Genomic DNA, 16,266 nt, shown 5'->3' with positions numbered 1-16,266 from the left:
GCCCTGACACCAGCTGAACAAATGGGTGCTATAGTTCTGAAGTTCATTCTACTAACTTCCACTTCTAAATTTCCCCTCAGGTGGAGATGTCCACAAGAACCATAAAGGAGCTTCTCCTGAACAAGTATAGATTCGTGGATCATTGCAGTGCAAGTGGGTAGACTATGCAAGCCAGTGAAGGTTCATTGCTTAGATCTCTAGGAGAGTCTACAGCAAAGACGGTTGTTGGGTGGCAGTCTCCATCCGACACAACTTTGAGTATTCTGCAGTGTTAAAACTGAGTCACATGCTCCCCAGGGGTACTTCTAGCCATTGACTGAGGATGCTGGGGAGACCACAACTAGGTCATTTCATAACCTCCTCAGGTAGAGTTATATGCTTCTTCTTCTGGTCTCCTGTTGTACCTTCCAGCTTCCTCTTACTATACCCCCAGCGAGACTCCAGCAAATATGGAAAAAAAATCTGTATAAAGATAAAAATAACTATTGTTAGCATTTTGATATGTTTTCTCAGTCTTTGCATTTTGATGTATTTTTTCTAGTTTTTTATTTTCTATATATGAATTTGTACACAAATACTAAATGAATATTTTCACCTGACATCTACAGTTTTGTGCCATGCAGGTTTTCACTTAACCTCAGATGGTGAAAAATTAGCTGTTAAATATTCTTTGTTTTCAAATTTTTTTTAAATTTATTGAAGAAGTTGTGATTATTGCTTTTGAGGAGAAGGAAGTAACTTTGAAAGGAATACGAGTTATTAGAAGGGAGAGGGAAAGATATTTTAAGATGATAAAAGAAACTGGAAAATAGGTAAGGATTGGAATAGAGGAAACAATGTCCTGCCAGTTAGCGATGGTGCCTTGAGGAGGAAAGACATGAAAAGGGACAGCCATATAATTTACTTAGGGATGCTGAACCGTATGCTTTACCATTCTTGACCTTGGGAAATATTCCTGTTTCAAACATATAGTCCAGAGCAAAGACCCTCTGGTCTTTTAGACACTGTAGGTTTTGAAAATGAGGGTGACCGTGGTGGCCATAATGGACAAGAGGCTAGAGGTCCTTCCTCTTCCATCCAAGCACCATGGACCAGGCACTTCTTTGACTTGTACTGTCTTGGGAGATACAGTTAAGACTGGAATGGAGTTTCTTGACAAATGAGTGATGTGAGAAAATCAGATTTAATTTGACTGAAAGAAAATAATGGACCCTATCTTGCAAACTTGCATTTAGAGACCAGGATTTATACCCACTATAATCTTAATTCCTAAACCAATCCAGCTACCTCCTAAACCAAGGTCCCACTTTAGAGACCTCCTGCTGCTTCCAGACTGTTCCCATACCTTGAAAATTTTATACATTATTTCTACAGTTCTGTAAATTACATTTCTCTTAACCACTTCACAACTCTTCACAAGTAAATTGTATGGTGAAGATTTTTATTAGTAAACAAAAGATAAGGTACCTAAATTAATTTAAGTATATTATTATTTCAAATCCATTAGATTTCTTAGAGTTGTCTATATTGGATGGAGGTGGTGGTGAGAGGGAAAGATTAAGCTCAGTATTCTCAGCATAAATCTATCTCCCAGTCTGATCTTCGTTTCAGCTAGAGTAAGAGAATCATTGTTGAAAGCAGTGGCTATTGGAGTTGCATAAAATGATCAGAGAACCTGGGGTAAACAGCAACCTTCCTCCTGGGACTATACTTGGGCAGCACAGGCAGTCCTGATTCAGTCAGTGCGTTGGCTGAGCACAAAGACTCTCTGATCCCATGCTGGGGGAGAACAGCATTCTGTCCTCTGGGAACACTGTACACACCATCTCTAAGAGTTTACCAAACTAAGGCACACATGAAATTCAGTCCATTTGCCCAATCAAAGAGGCAGCAGACAGAGATGAAAAGAACAAGGGTTGAGATTAGATGAACGTAGGCAGAATACCTGTGGGTGAAGCCTTGGACTTGCTACCTAGCCATGCACTGTCAACTTCAGTATCTTTATTTGTAAAATGAGAATAATCACATTTGCCTTTCAGGATTGAATACTTGGAAAATTAAATGAGACACAAAGATAATGTGCCACGTGCAGGGCATAGTATATAGATAATAAATATTATTCAGAATTAAGTGCTAGTCATCTTTAAGAAATAATAGTGATAATAACATTTTGAAAATTGACTGCATGATGATAGATACTGTGGTGAGCACTTTATAATTCACATAAATTCCATGAGCTAAGTGCTATTATTGCATTGATTTCACAGATTAGGAATTGGAAGCACAAGAGAAGTTAAATAATTTTCCTGGCATCATATAACTAATAAGACTGCAAACCCAGGTATTCTGCCTCTAGATATTACGCTATTAAATACCATGTCAGATAGTAATGACTCCTTCTTTCACAAAAAAAAAGTAGAAAGGGGGTAAACTTTAAACCCATAGAAAGACCTTATTATTCCCGATCTTAAATTTAACATTCAATGGAAGTTCTTCCTTTGAAGCCCAAAGGGAATATTGAAATGCACTTTGCATTTGGAATCAAAAGACCTGTGAACACTTTCCAGTTTGGACACTTACTGTAGGTCACTTTACATATTTGAGTTTCTTCATATATGAATGGAAATAATTGCCATCTTGCTGAGAGGTATAAATGAGGATATAGATGTGAAAGCACCTTATAAATACAAATGCCTCGCAAATGTTAGTTCCCATTAGTAAAAGAGTATAATTATACATTACTTTAAAAAAATCTAAAATTGAAATAAGAATTACAGTACATTCTATTCTATTTGAAAAATGAAGCAAATTATTTTATTGCACTTCAATATGTAACAAACACCAATTTAAAAATATTTTATAATATCCGAATTTCTAGAACCATTTTAATATTACAAAATTCACATGGATGAAAACAAAGAATGATGCCACACAGTAATGCATTTTTCTTTATTATTACAGGATGTTTCATATGAGAGGATAAGAAACAACAGGTGTCCAGTATTCTGAAGGATGCCATTATGGAGTTGCCTAGGTGATTCACTAGGATGTATTATCATGTTATGCCTCATATTCTTTTGGAGTAAGTAGAAATGGGAAAGATAAGCCTTTAGAAAAGAAACTTGCATCATCATCACTATAATCAAGAATGTGAAAAGATTTATTTATTCATCATTTTTTCATGATTTATTCAAAGATGTTAGATATGTCCTACCTATTGCACTGTACTAAGTGTTGAGGGAGATGTATCTAAAAACAATCTGGTTGAAAATACAGGATATATACATGTGACATAAATAACATCATTGAAGGGTGTATTATTAAGTGACAAAGTGATATAGCTAGTAAGTACAAAGAGAGTTCATAGAAGGGAGAAATCAATGAGAACAAGACAGTCTGGGAAATCTTACAGGAGTGACTTACAAAGACTGGAGGTCAGAACTGTCTTTGGCTTTGCAGTTTTCTTGACAGAAACATGTTGGACTAATGATGAGGAACATCCAGCCAAATGATTGAATAGGTGGAGTATGTCTGACTACAGAGCTTTGAATGTAGCCTGAGGAGTTGAAATGTATTCTGAGTGGCAGGAGCGTGGAGGAACAGAGGCCCTCTAACCACTCAGAAGGCAGCCTTCAATGGTAGAAGGTAACTCTTCAGTTATCTGTGAGTTCTAGACCCCAAATATATAAATTACAAAAAGAGTTCACCATTAAGTATCAGAAAAACAACTGACAGTGGTTTTATACATATAGGCATGTGTTTCTGCTTGCTTGTTTTTCATGTAACAAAAAGGCCACAAGGAGACACAGGCAGCCAGGGCCGGTATGAAGATACAATGATGCCACCAGGACTTGGCTGTGTCTCACTGTTCCACCATCCTTACCATGAGGTTTTTGTCCTTGGGGTGACAAGATAGCAGCCATATTGCCATACAAGCAGGAAAAAGAGCAAATAAAATGGGTATAAACATGTGCAATGAGAATCTGCCACTTAAAATGCTTTTTCCTGAAAATTCTACCCATTTAATCCCTTAATCGCTAGAATGAAGTTACAAGGCCAGTCCTAACTGCAAGTTCAGCTGGAAAGTGACATTTTTAGCTGGACTAGTTGCTTCCAAAAGCAAAATTGAAGGTTGTTTGCAAGGAAGAAGAGAAAGGCTATATATACAGATTATAAGTGTCTTCTCATTGGATGCTCGGATCAGAAGGCAATGATGAAGATATGAAATATTTTCTTAATATCTCTTTTAAAGTTGTGTCTGTTTTATGTGGCAACTCTTAGATGTAAGTGAGGAAAAGCCTAAGTGGATTTTTTTCTAGTTCTATCAGCCGAATAGTTTTGTGGATATTCCCTACAGATTCTGGCATTACCATTATCAGTCTAACTTTTCTCTTTTATCCTGTCTTTTTCTGACACTTCAAAAGCTATATTATGGGAAAATTTGAACAAGCTGCATTAAGAGATGCCAGTCAGATGCTGTTTTAAACCAATATTTCATAATTTCTTAGGTTTTAATTTTATTTTTTGATCTAAACAGAATATTTTATTTTATTTTATTATTTATTTATTTTTTGTGTGATACGCAGGCCTCCCACTGCTGCGGCCTCTCCCGCCGCGGAGAACAGGCTCCGGACGCGCAGGCCCAGTGGCCCTGGCCCACGGGCCCAGCCCCTCCGCGGCATGTGGGGTCCTCGCGGACTGGGGCACGAACCCGCGTCCCCTGCATCGGCAGGCGGACTCTCAACCACTGCACCACCAGGGAAGCCCTAAACAGAGTATTTTAAACCTTGTTTATGGGTATTTGTTTTAATGTGAGTGCTTATTTCTAGTTTTATGGCCTCTTGCTTAATTTGCTTTTTTTTGTTGTTTTTTTTCCCTCCTTGAAGATATTTCCAAGCATGTTTTCTCTCCTCTTAAACATAGTAAGCCTAGTTATTTTATAACTATAAATTTTGATAACTCCACTATCTCAAGTTTTTGTGAGTTGGTTTTAGAGATCTTTTATTATCTGCTGGTTCTTGGTCCTTATGTGCTGCCCTCTGGGCCATTCTGATGATATGTATGCAGGCCACAAATCTACATGAGAGGTATTTTACTTTCAATGCACTCTGAAAATGGAACACTTTGGAAGTTATATCAGACCTTGGCTAGTTTGAAGGGGATTAATTATCTTGGGCTAACTTTGGCTTCTGTACTCCTTCCCTGCAAATCCATCAAAACTCATTTTGCAGATGCCCTCAAGGAAAAAGTAGCTTAGTAAACTAGGCTTCCTCTTTTGAGCTTCAAGATTTGGGCAAAATTATTCCTTACTTTATCATTAGGGCATTGATACTTTAAGATATCTTTTTCTTTTTCTTTGTTTAGTTGCCCTCAGTGAGATGGTTGGCTCAAATTGCCGAGACCACCTTTAGCATAAGTTAAAATCCTACTGCTCTATTACAAATCCTTCTTTTTCTCCCTCCCTCCCTCCCTCCATTTCTGTTTTCCTCCAACCCTTCCTTTTTACTTTTTTCCTATTTTTGAAAAGTTTTGATTTAGCACCTACTATTCTCAGTCACTTCTTCTGTTATTGTTTATATTTATCTGATATGTATATAATTTATTTTATTTTTAACATATTTGTGATTTTGTAATTGTAAGTAGCATATGGATTGTTATTCTTTAAGCCGGTATGGCCGTATTTTTCTTTAAGAGGTTTATAATTTTATATTTAATATCATAATACTCTGCTGATTTTGGAGGCAGACATAATTCTTCATTTTTAGCTATTTGTTCTTTTGCAAATTAATTAATCCTATTCACTCTCATTTTCTTCATCTCTTTTAGTAAGCATAATAAAAGTACTTTCTTCATAGGATTAGAGAATTAAACAAAATAGTATATTTAAATATTTGTGAGATCAACGCATTTAATCTGTTGTTATGGTTGTTGTTTTTATTAATTATAAGAAATATTAACCCCCTTACTCTTAATTGATATATTTTCCTTTATTTTTGTCGTATACTTTATACCTTTAAAAATATTTTTTGATATCTGTTTTTCTGTCTTTTGTTTAATATACACACATATAGTGATTTATAGGAACAAATTCTGAGTTAAGCCTACATGTTTTACATGTTTACATGTAAAACATACATAATTTATAATGTACTAAAACACACAATAAAATGAATGTATTTAATTAATTAACTGAATTAGAAATTTAATAATGTGGGTCTAAATTTAAAATGCATAGAAAGAGATAGAGTGATAAAATTTCTATCCTTTTTTCCTGGCCACTTAATTCCTCTTTATAAAGGCAACTAATTTTTCAGTTTTCTTATGTATCATTCAATATATTATTTTATGTATTTTTAATTATATATATTTTATAGTTTTTACATTATATATTTCAATTATATATATTGCTTTTTCTTTTTTCCCTCCTTTTATACAAATAATCACATACTGCTTTATTTAACAATATGTTAGAATTTGTTACGTATTAACGTAAAAGATTATCCTTGAATCGTTTTCTGTGAATTCTCTGAATTCTATTGTACAGATAGATTATAGTTTATTTAACTATTTGCCAATTTAAGGACATTCAGGTTGATTCCAACCTTGTCCTTATACAGTACAAACTATGTTTCAATAAGCAACTTTGTACATCTGACATTTCTCACATAAGCAAACTAATTTTAGGTAAAATCCTTACAAATGGAACTGCTGCATCATGGGACATACATACTTGAAATTTTGGTTGAATTTGTGGAATTGCCCTTCATAGAGATCATATCAATCTACAGTTACTAGCAATGTATATTAGAATGCCTGTTTCTCTGTTGTAGTCTGTACTCTGTTGCTGACAGTGTATTATCAAATATTTTCATCTCTGCCAGTCTGAGGTGAAAAATGGCATCTGAGTGTAGTTTTATTTAATCTTATGATCTTGATGTCAAAAAAATGAATGAAACAATAACTTTTGTCTTCTTTTTACACAAGCCAAAATTCAACTCTTCTTGCCCTCTCTACCACTGAGATTATTAATTAAAATGTCCCACTCTCACTTATTCACAGTATGCCTGCTCTTTGAATTTACAGGACCTACAGTCTTTTGATCATTCAATTTTCTGTTATCCATCAGCCTTTTCCTATTTCTACTTTCCTCCCTATCAAGCTTTGCATCCTTCACACATTAATGTAATCACTTATTTGCCATACAGTGCTTCTATTATATCCATGTCACAAACTCACAATCTCTAATTAGCCAACTGTCTTTCTCTGTGCGAGCACTTGGGCAGCTAGCTGGACACTACTGTGAAAAATCACGGCAACAGGGCAACCAATGCCACATTATCAGACATAGTTGTCTGGTCCCAACTGAGCCCTCAAGGCTGCCAATAGTTTATTCAAGTACCTCATTCTTTCATTTAAGAATGACTATCTCAAACATTTTTCATTTTTGTCAGACCTATGACACTCCTCACCAATACTTTTCATTTTCCATAAAAGACGCCACCTTTCATCTTTCAGATAAAAGAGAAACTTTCATTCAGAAAGTCCCTCAGTTTTACACCATCAAGTCTATACAGACGCCATCCATATCCTCTTCATTTCCAACCTAACAGGAAGGAGGAATATCAATGTCTCTTATGTATGACCTATTACTTTACCTTTGCTCTTTAATATCTGTCTTCTTGCCCTCTCAAGGAAATTTCACTACGGAGTATTTTCTTTGTCAAGTCAGCTTCTCTCTATACTGATCTTTTGCATCAATGTTTAAACATGCATCAGTCACTCTTACTTCAATAAACAAAGAAACTTCTGCTCTGAACTCCCCTTTTCCCCTCGATGCGTTGAAATCTTGAAAGGGTTTTGAACATGAACTATGCTGTTTCTATTTGCCTACTTGCTTTCTTTCCCACTCCCTTCTCATTAATCTACTCCAATTTTACCACATCCCACGTCTTAGCGGGAATTTCTCTCCCAGGTTTGTAACAACTTCCTTGTGCTAATTGAAATAATACTATTTTTGTTTTTATCTCACTTGACCTCAACTGCATTTGACACTATCGATCATTTCCTCCTTTTCGAAAATTTCCTCCAAATTTCTATGGTACCCATGCTCCTAGTATTCCTCCCTACTTCCTGAGTATTCCTTCTCAGTTCTACTTTTTCTCTCCACTTTCTCTGGTCATCCCTTAAGCACATAGATTCTCCCCAGCAGTCTTCCCTAGGCCCTTCTATCTTCTCACACTTTACTCCTGAATTACAAAGGAAGGCCAGCTCAACCTGCCCCAAATTGAACTCTTGATTCATCTACCCTCCTTCTCTTCAGTGTTTCCTATTTCAGTAAATAAAACCACCATGTACCTGAAAGCTCAAGCCATAATCTTGGTAAGCACCACCAAATTCTGACAAATTTTACCTTTAAAATATCTTTTAAATCTATGCATTTATATCCACACAACCTGTCTTCATCATTTCCTTCTCTTTATCTTGACTACTGCAGTGACCTCATAGGTGATCCTCTTTTGGTCATTCATGCTTATCTGCATCTGTGTTCCACTCAGAAGCCAGAATGATCTTCCTAAAGTGCGAACTTGACCATGTAACTTTCCTGCTTAAAATGCTTCAGTGACTTCTCAATTTCCCCTGGGATCATGTTTAAGGTTTTTAAATTGGCTTATGAGACTGTGTGTCCTACCCCTATTTGCCTCTTGCCTCCTTTCAAACCAGTCTCCCCTTCAGTCTTGCTGCTCTATATAGAATGTACCATGTTCTGTATTTTGTCCTCAGATCTTAAAATATACTTATCCACTGAAATTACACAATCTTCACCTCTTGCCCTGCCTTCTCCATTTCACCTAGATGACCAACTACCTCTTATCCTACAAATCTTCTTATATAGTTTATGTGCTTGGGAATGTTTTTTCTGACAAGTTCTTCTCACTGCACTCACTTCCACCATTCTAGATTAGGGCCATTTTTAATGTTCTCCTTTGGCATCAGATCTTGTCTTTTATTAATATTCATTACACTTATATTTATTTTTGTAGCTTTTGGGGGCAGTTGCTTATGTACACAGGCTTCTAGATCTCCATGAATATACTGGACTTTTCAAAGTTCCCTGTAGTAATCTAGTTCTCCAGGATTCCTGTCCAGCTACTGGTTTGCCCCATCTGAATTTACAACCTTGGGCCCTTGGATGTTGCCAGCAGTTTCCTATTGTTTCTGTAATCACCTGAGGGACACCCCATCCCTCCAACCATGAGCTGAGATCTGAGTCAAATCAAATAGCCACTACTCTCTGAATAGAGATTTTTCAGAGAGGTGAAAATTTGGACAAAATACTGACTGTGCTCTGAGAATAGTAATTTTCATGGACCTCCATAAACAGAGCTGTTTCCATATTCTTCAGTGCTGTCAACTTTTGGCTACTATGCCACTGAACTGGGGAGGAAAGATAGATAGGAATAGCTCCAAGTTAAAATGTCACAAAGGCTACTGTCTTACCAAGGTTTAGTAGATTCTTAGATAGACAATTTTCAGTTCATTCTGTAGGTTGAGTTAATTGCCAGAGTTCTAAAGTGGTTCATTTAAGTTGTTTTGTTGTATTTTCCTTGTTTTAGAGTAGAGGTCCTCATTCTGCCATGATGAAAGGTGATTTGCTTGTGTTTATTTTTAGTGCTTGTATATCTGATTAGGTTCCAGGTTCCTTTTCTCTCTTACTCCCTCTGTCCATTCCTTCCTTCCTCCCTCCCTCTCTGCCTGCCAGAAATACAGTGTTTACCATATGGCAGCTGCTAATTTAGGTGCTGGGAACATAATAGTAAAGAAACCTGACCAGGTCCTTGGCCATTGTATTGTTCACTGATTTATCACCTCTGTGGAGGATAGGGTTTTGGCATATGGTAGATGCTAAATAAATAACTGATGAAGGCCACCTTGTTTCAGGTCCTGTTTACAATTTTCTTTTCCATTGTCAACCAATCACTTCAGGATGCAGTGAACTACCATGCATCTCCCTCTAATTTCTGAAATGGTGACCAAGAGCTGTAGGACACATAAAACTTACCTCCAAAATGTACTTCTCAATCCATCCTCATAAACCTGACAGTTAGTAGATATTTATCAAGCAAGAGAATTCTACTAGATTTGGTACTTTGGTATCTCTTTGACTATTTTAAAGAGAATCTTAAGAGAAACACTGTCTACTTACTCACCATGTTAACCTGTATCTTTTCATTTTGTTTTAAATGATTATTTTTTTGTAAATACAATGTTGCCAAACTCACAAATCAGTGAATAAAAATGAAGTGATGTTGCTTGTTTTTATTTATCTTATTTTTTCAATATAGATAAACACAAACATACAAGAAATAAAAATCACCCATAATTCTACCCCTTGAACCACCTAAAGAGAAAGTCACTCACCTCCTCTGTTCCTGCCAGTTTCCCTCCTCAGTGATAACTTGTATTAACTACTGGCTGCATATCATTTCTTACTTTTCTCTTTATTTATACACAGATTTTTTTCCTTTGATGGAGTTGAAATATTATTTAAATCTAATATTTGCATTTGGTAATTTTATATTTTAGGAATATCTTTCCAGATTAGTAATTTTACATCTAGGTCATTCTTTTCTTTTCTTTTTTTGAATTTCATTTTATTTATTTTTTTATATAGCACTTTCTTATTAGTCATCCATTTTATACACATCAGTGTATACATGTCAATCCCAATCTCCCAATTCTCACACCACCCCCCCCCCCCCCCGCTGCTTTCCCCCTTGGTGTCATATGTTTATTTTCTGCATCTGTGTCTCTATTTCTGCCCTGCAAACTGGTTAATCTGTACCATTTTTCTAGGTTCCACATATATGCATTAATATACAATATTTGTTTTTTCTTTCTGACTTACATCACTCTGTATGACAGTCTCTAGATTCATCCACATCTCTACAAATGACCCAACTTAGTTGATTTTTATGTCTAATACTCCACTGTATATATGCAACACATCTTCTTTATCCATTCATCAGTTGATGGGCATTTAGTTTGCTTCCATGACCTGGCTATTGTAAATACCACAGCAATGAACATTGGGGTGCATGTGTCTTTTTGAACTATGGTTTTCTCTGGGTATATGCCCAGTAGTGGGATTGATGGGTCATATGGTAATTCTATTTTTAGTTTTTTAAGGAACCTCCATACGTTCTCCATAGTGGCTGTATCCATTTACATACCCACCAACAGTGCAAGAGGGTTCCGTTTTCTCCACACCCTCTCCACCATTTGTTGTTTGTAGATTTTTCTGATGATGCCCATTCTAACTGGTGTGAGGTGATACCTCATTGTAGTTTTGATTTGCATTTCTCTAATAATTAGTGATGTTGAGCAGCTTTTCATGTGCTTTCTGGCCATCTGTATGTCCTCTTTGGAGAAATATCTATTTAGGTCTTCTGCTCATTTTTTGACTGGGTTGTTTGTTTTTTTTTAATATTGAGCTGCATGAGCTGTTTAAATATTTTGGATATTAATCTTTTGTCCGTTGATTTGTTTGTAAATATTTTTTCCCATTCTGATGGTTATCTTTTTGTCTTGTTTGTAGTTTCCTTTGCTTTGCAAAAGCTTTTAAATTTCATTAGGTCCCATTTGTTTATTTTTGTTTTTATTTAAATTACTCTAAGAGGTGGATGAAAAAAGATCTTGCTGTGATTTATGTCAAAGAGTGTTCTTCCTATGATTTCCTCTAAGAGTTTTATAGTGTCTGGTCTTACATTTAGGTCTCTAATCCATTTTGAGTTTATTTTTGTGTATGGTGTTAGGGAGTGTTCTCATTTCATTCCTTTACATGTAGCTGTCCAGTTTTCCAAGCACCACTTATTGAAGAGGCTGTCTTTTCTAGATTGTATATCCTTACCTCCTTTGTCATAGATTAATTGACCATAGGTGCATGGGTTTACCTCTGGGCTTTCTATCCTGTTCCATTGATCTATATTTCTGTTTTTGTACCAGTACCATATTGTCTTGATTACTGTAGATTTGTAGTATAGTCTGAAGTCAGGGAGTCTGATTCCTCCAGCTCCATTTTTTTCCCTCAAGACCGCTTTGGTAAGGGGAGCTTTAAGATGATGGAAGAGTAAGACGTGAAGATCACCTTCCTCCCCACAAATACATCAGAAATACATCTACATGTGGAACAACTCCTACAGAATACCTACTGAACGCTGGCAGAAGACCTCAGACCTCCCAAAAGGCAAGAAACTCCCTATGTACCTCGTTAGGACCAAAAAAAAAAAAAAAAAAAAACAGAGACAAAAGAATAGGGATAGGACCTGCACCAGTGGGAGGGAGCTGTGAAGGAGGAGAAGTTTCCACACACTAGGAAGGCCCTTCGTGGGCGGAGATTGCGGATGGCGGAGGGGGGAAGCTTCGGATCCACGGAGGAGAGCGCAGCAACAGGGGTGCGGAGGGCAAAGCGGAGAGATTCCCACACAGAGGATCGGTGCCGGCCAGCACTCACCAGCCCGAGAGGCTTGACTTCTCACCCGCTGAGACGGGTCGGGGCTGGGAGCTGAGACTCGGGCTTCGGAGGTCAGATCGCAGGGAGAGGACTGGGGTTGGCTGCATGAACACAGCCTGAAGGGGGCTAGTGCACCATGGCTAGCTGGGAGGGAGTCCGGGAAAAGGTCTGGAGCTGCCGAAGAGGCAAGAGACTTTTTCTTGACTCTTTGTTTCCTGGTGTGTGAGAAGGGATTAAGAGCGCTGTTTAAAGGAGCTCCAGAGACGGGTGCAAGCCATGGCTATCAGGGCGGACCCCAGAGATGGGCATGAGACACTAAGGTTGCTGCTACAGCCACCAAGAAGTCTGTGTGCAAGCAGAGGTCACTATCCACACCTCCCATCCTGGAGCCTGTGCAGCCTGCCACTGCCAGAGTCCCATGATCCAGGGACAACTTCCCCGGGAGAAAACACAGCGCACTTCAGGTTGGTGCAACGTCATGCTGGCCTCTGCGGCCGCAGGCTCGCCCTGCACTCCATACCCCTCCGTTCCCCCGGCCTGAGTGAGCCAGAGCCTCCAAATCAGCTGCTCCTTTAACCCCGTCCTGTCTGAGTGAAGGACAGACGCCCTCAGGAGACCTACACACAGAGGCGGGTCCAAATCCAAAGCTAAACCCCAGGAGCTGTGTGAACAAAGAAGAGAAAAGGAAATTTCTCCCAGAAGCCTCAGGAGCAGTGGATTAAATCTCTGCAGTCAACTTGATGTACCCTGCATCTGTAGAATACCTGAAGAGAAAACAAGTCATCCCAAATTGAGGAGGTGGACTTTGGGAGCAACGATATATATATATATATTTTCCCTTTTTCTCTTTTTGTGAGTGTGTATGTGTATGCTTCTGTGTGTGATTTTGTCTGTATAGATTTGCTTTGACCATTTGTCTGAGGGTTCTGTTTGTCCTTTTTTTAACTTAAAAAAAATTAATAATTATTTTTTATTTTAATATCTTTATTTTACTTCTTTCTTTCTTTCTTTCTTTCTTTCTTTCTTTCTTTCTTTCTTTCTTTCTTTTCTTTCTTTCTTTCTTTCTTTCTTTTCTACCTTTTATTCTGAGCCATGTGGATGACAGGCTCTTGGTGCTCCAGCCAGGCATCAGGGCTGTGCCTCTGAGGTGGGAGAGCCAAGTTCAGGACACTGGTCCACAAGAAACCTCCCAGCTCCACGTAATGTCAAATGACGAAAATCTCCCAGAGATCTCTATCTCAATGCCAGGACCCAGCTCCACTCAACAACCAGCAAGATACAGTGCTGGACGCCATATGCCAAACAGCTAGCAAGACAGGAACACAATTAGCACAGAGGCTGCCTAAACCAATAATAAGGCCACAGACACCCCAAAACACATCGCCAGATGTGGACCTGCCCACCAGAAAGAAAAGATACAGCCTCATCCACCAGAACACAGGCACTAGTCCCCTCCAGCAGGAAGCCTACACAGCCCACTGAACAAACCTTAGCCACTGGGTACAGACACCAAAAACAATGGGAAATACGAACCTGCAGCCTGCGAAAAGGAAACCCCAAACACAGTAAGGTAAGCACAATGAGAAGACAGAGAAACACACAGAAGATGAAGGAGCAAGGCAAAAACCCACCAGACCTAACAAATGAAGAGGAAACAGGCAGTCTACCTGAAAAAGAATTCAGAATAATGATAGTAAAGATTATCCAAAATCTTGGAAATAGAATGGAGAAAATACAAGAAACATTTAACAAGGACCTAGAGGAACTAAAGAGCAAACAAACAGTGATGAACAACACAATAAATAAAATTAGAAATTCTCTGGGGCTTCCCTGGTGGCACAGTGGTTGAGAGTCTGCCTGCTGATGCAGGGGACACGGGTTCATGGACCAGTCCGGGAAGATCCCACATGCCGCGGAGTGGCTAGGCCCGTGAACCATGGCTGCTGAGCCTGCGCGTCCAGAGCCTGTGCTTCGCAACGGGAGAGGCCACAACAGTGAGAGGCCTGCAAACCGCAAAAAAAAAAAAAAAAAAAAAAAAAAAAAAAAAAAAATTAGAAATTCTCTAGAAGGGATCAATAGCAGAATAACTAAGGCAGAAAAACGGATCAGTGAATTGGAAGATAAAATAGTGGAAATAACAACTGCATAGCAGAAGAAAGAAAAAAGAATGAAAATAACTGAGGACAGTCTCAGAGACATCTGGGACAACATTAAATGCACAAACATTTGAATTATAGGGTTCCCAGAAGAAGAAGAGAAAAAGAAAGGGACTGGGAAAATATTTGAAGAGATTATAATTGAAAACTTCCCTAACATGGGAAAGGAAATAGTTAATCAAGTCCAGGAAGCACAGAGTCCCATACAGGATAAATCCAAGGAGAAACACACCAAGACAAATATTAATCAAACTATCAAAAATTAAATAAAAAGAAAAAATATTAAAAGCAGAAAGGGAAAAACAACAAATAACACACAAGGGAATCCCCATAAGGTTAACAGCTGATCTCTCAGCAGAAACTCTGCAAGCCAGAAGGGAGTGGCAGGACATATTTAAAGTGATGAAGGAGAAAAACCTGCAACCAAGATTACTCTACCCAGCAAGGATGTCATTCAGATTTTACGGAGCAATTAAAAACTTTACAGACAAACAAAAGCTATGAGAATTCAGCACCACCAAACCAGCTGTACAACAAATGCTAAAAGAACTTCTCTAGGCAGGAAACACAAGAGAAGGAAAAAAGCTACAATAACAAACCCAAAACAATTAAGAAAATGGTAATAGGAACATACATATCAATAATTACCTTAAATGTAAATGGAATAAATGTTCCAACCAAAAGAAATAGACTGGTTGAATGGATAAAAAAACAAAACCTGTATATATGCTGTCTACAAGAGACGAACCTCAGACCTAGGGACTCATACAGACTGAAAGTGAAGGGATGGCAAAAGATATTCCATGCAAATGGAAATCAAAAGAAAGCTGGAGCAGCAATTCTCATATCAGACAAAATAGACTTTAAAACAAAGACTATTACAAGAGAAAAAGAAGGATGCTACATAATGATCAAGGGATCAATACAAGAAGAAGATATAACAATTGTAAATATTTATGCACCGAACATAGGAGCACCACAATAAATAAGGCAAATACTAACAGCCATAAAAGGGGAAGTCAACAGTACCACAATCATAATAGGGGACTTTAACACCCCACTTTCACCAATGGACAGATCATCCAAAATGAAAATAAATAAGGAAACACAAGCTTTAAATGATACCTTAAACAAGATGGACTTAATTGATATTTATAGGACACTCCATCCAAAAACAACACAATACATATTTTTCTCAAGTGCTCATTGAAGTTCTCCAGGATAGATCATGTCTTGGGTCACAAATCAAGCCTCGGTAAATTTATGAAAATTGAAATTGTATCAAGTATCTTTTCCAACCACAACACTACGAGACTAGATATCAATTACAGGAAATAATCTGTAAAAAATACAAACACATGAAGGCTAAACAATACACTACTTAATAACCAAGAGATCACTGAAGAAATCAAAGAGGAAATAAAAATATACCTAGAAACAAATGATAATGAAAACGCGATGACCCAAAACCTATGGGATGCACCGAAAGCAGTTCTAAGAAGGAAGTTTATAGCAATACAATCCTCCCTTAAGAAACAAGAAACATCTCAAATAAACAACTTAATCTTACACCTAAAGGAATTAGAGAAAGAAGAACAA

The sequence above is a fragment of the Grampus griseus genome (genome assembly GCF_964374135.1).
Source record: "Grampus griseus genome assembly, chromosome: 8".
Lineage (NCBI taxonomy): Eukaryota > Metazoa > Chordata > Mammalia > Artiodactyla > Delphinidae > Grampus > Grampus griseus.
This window is presented reverse-complemented; position numbering follows the sequence as displayed.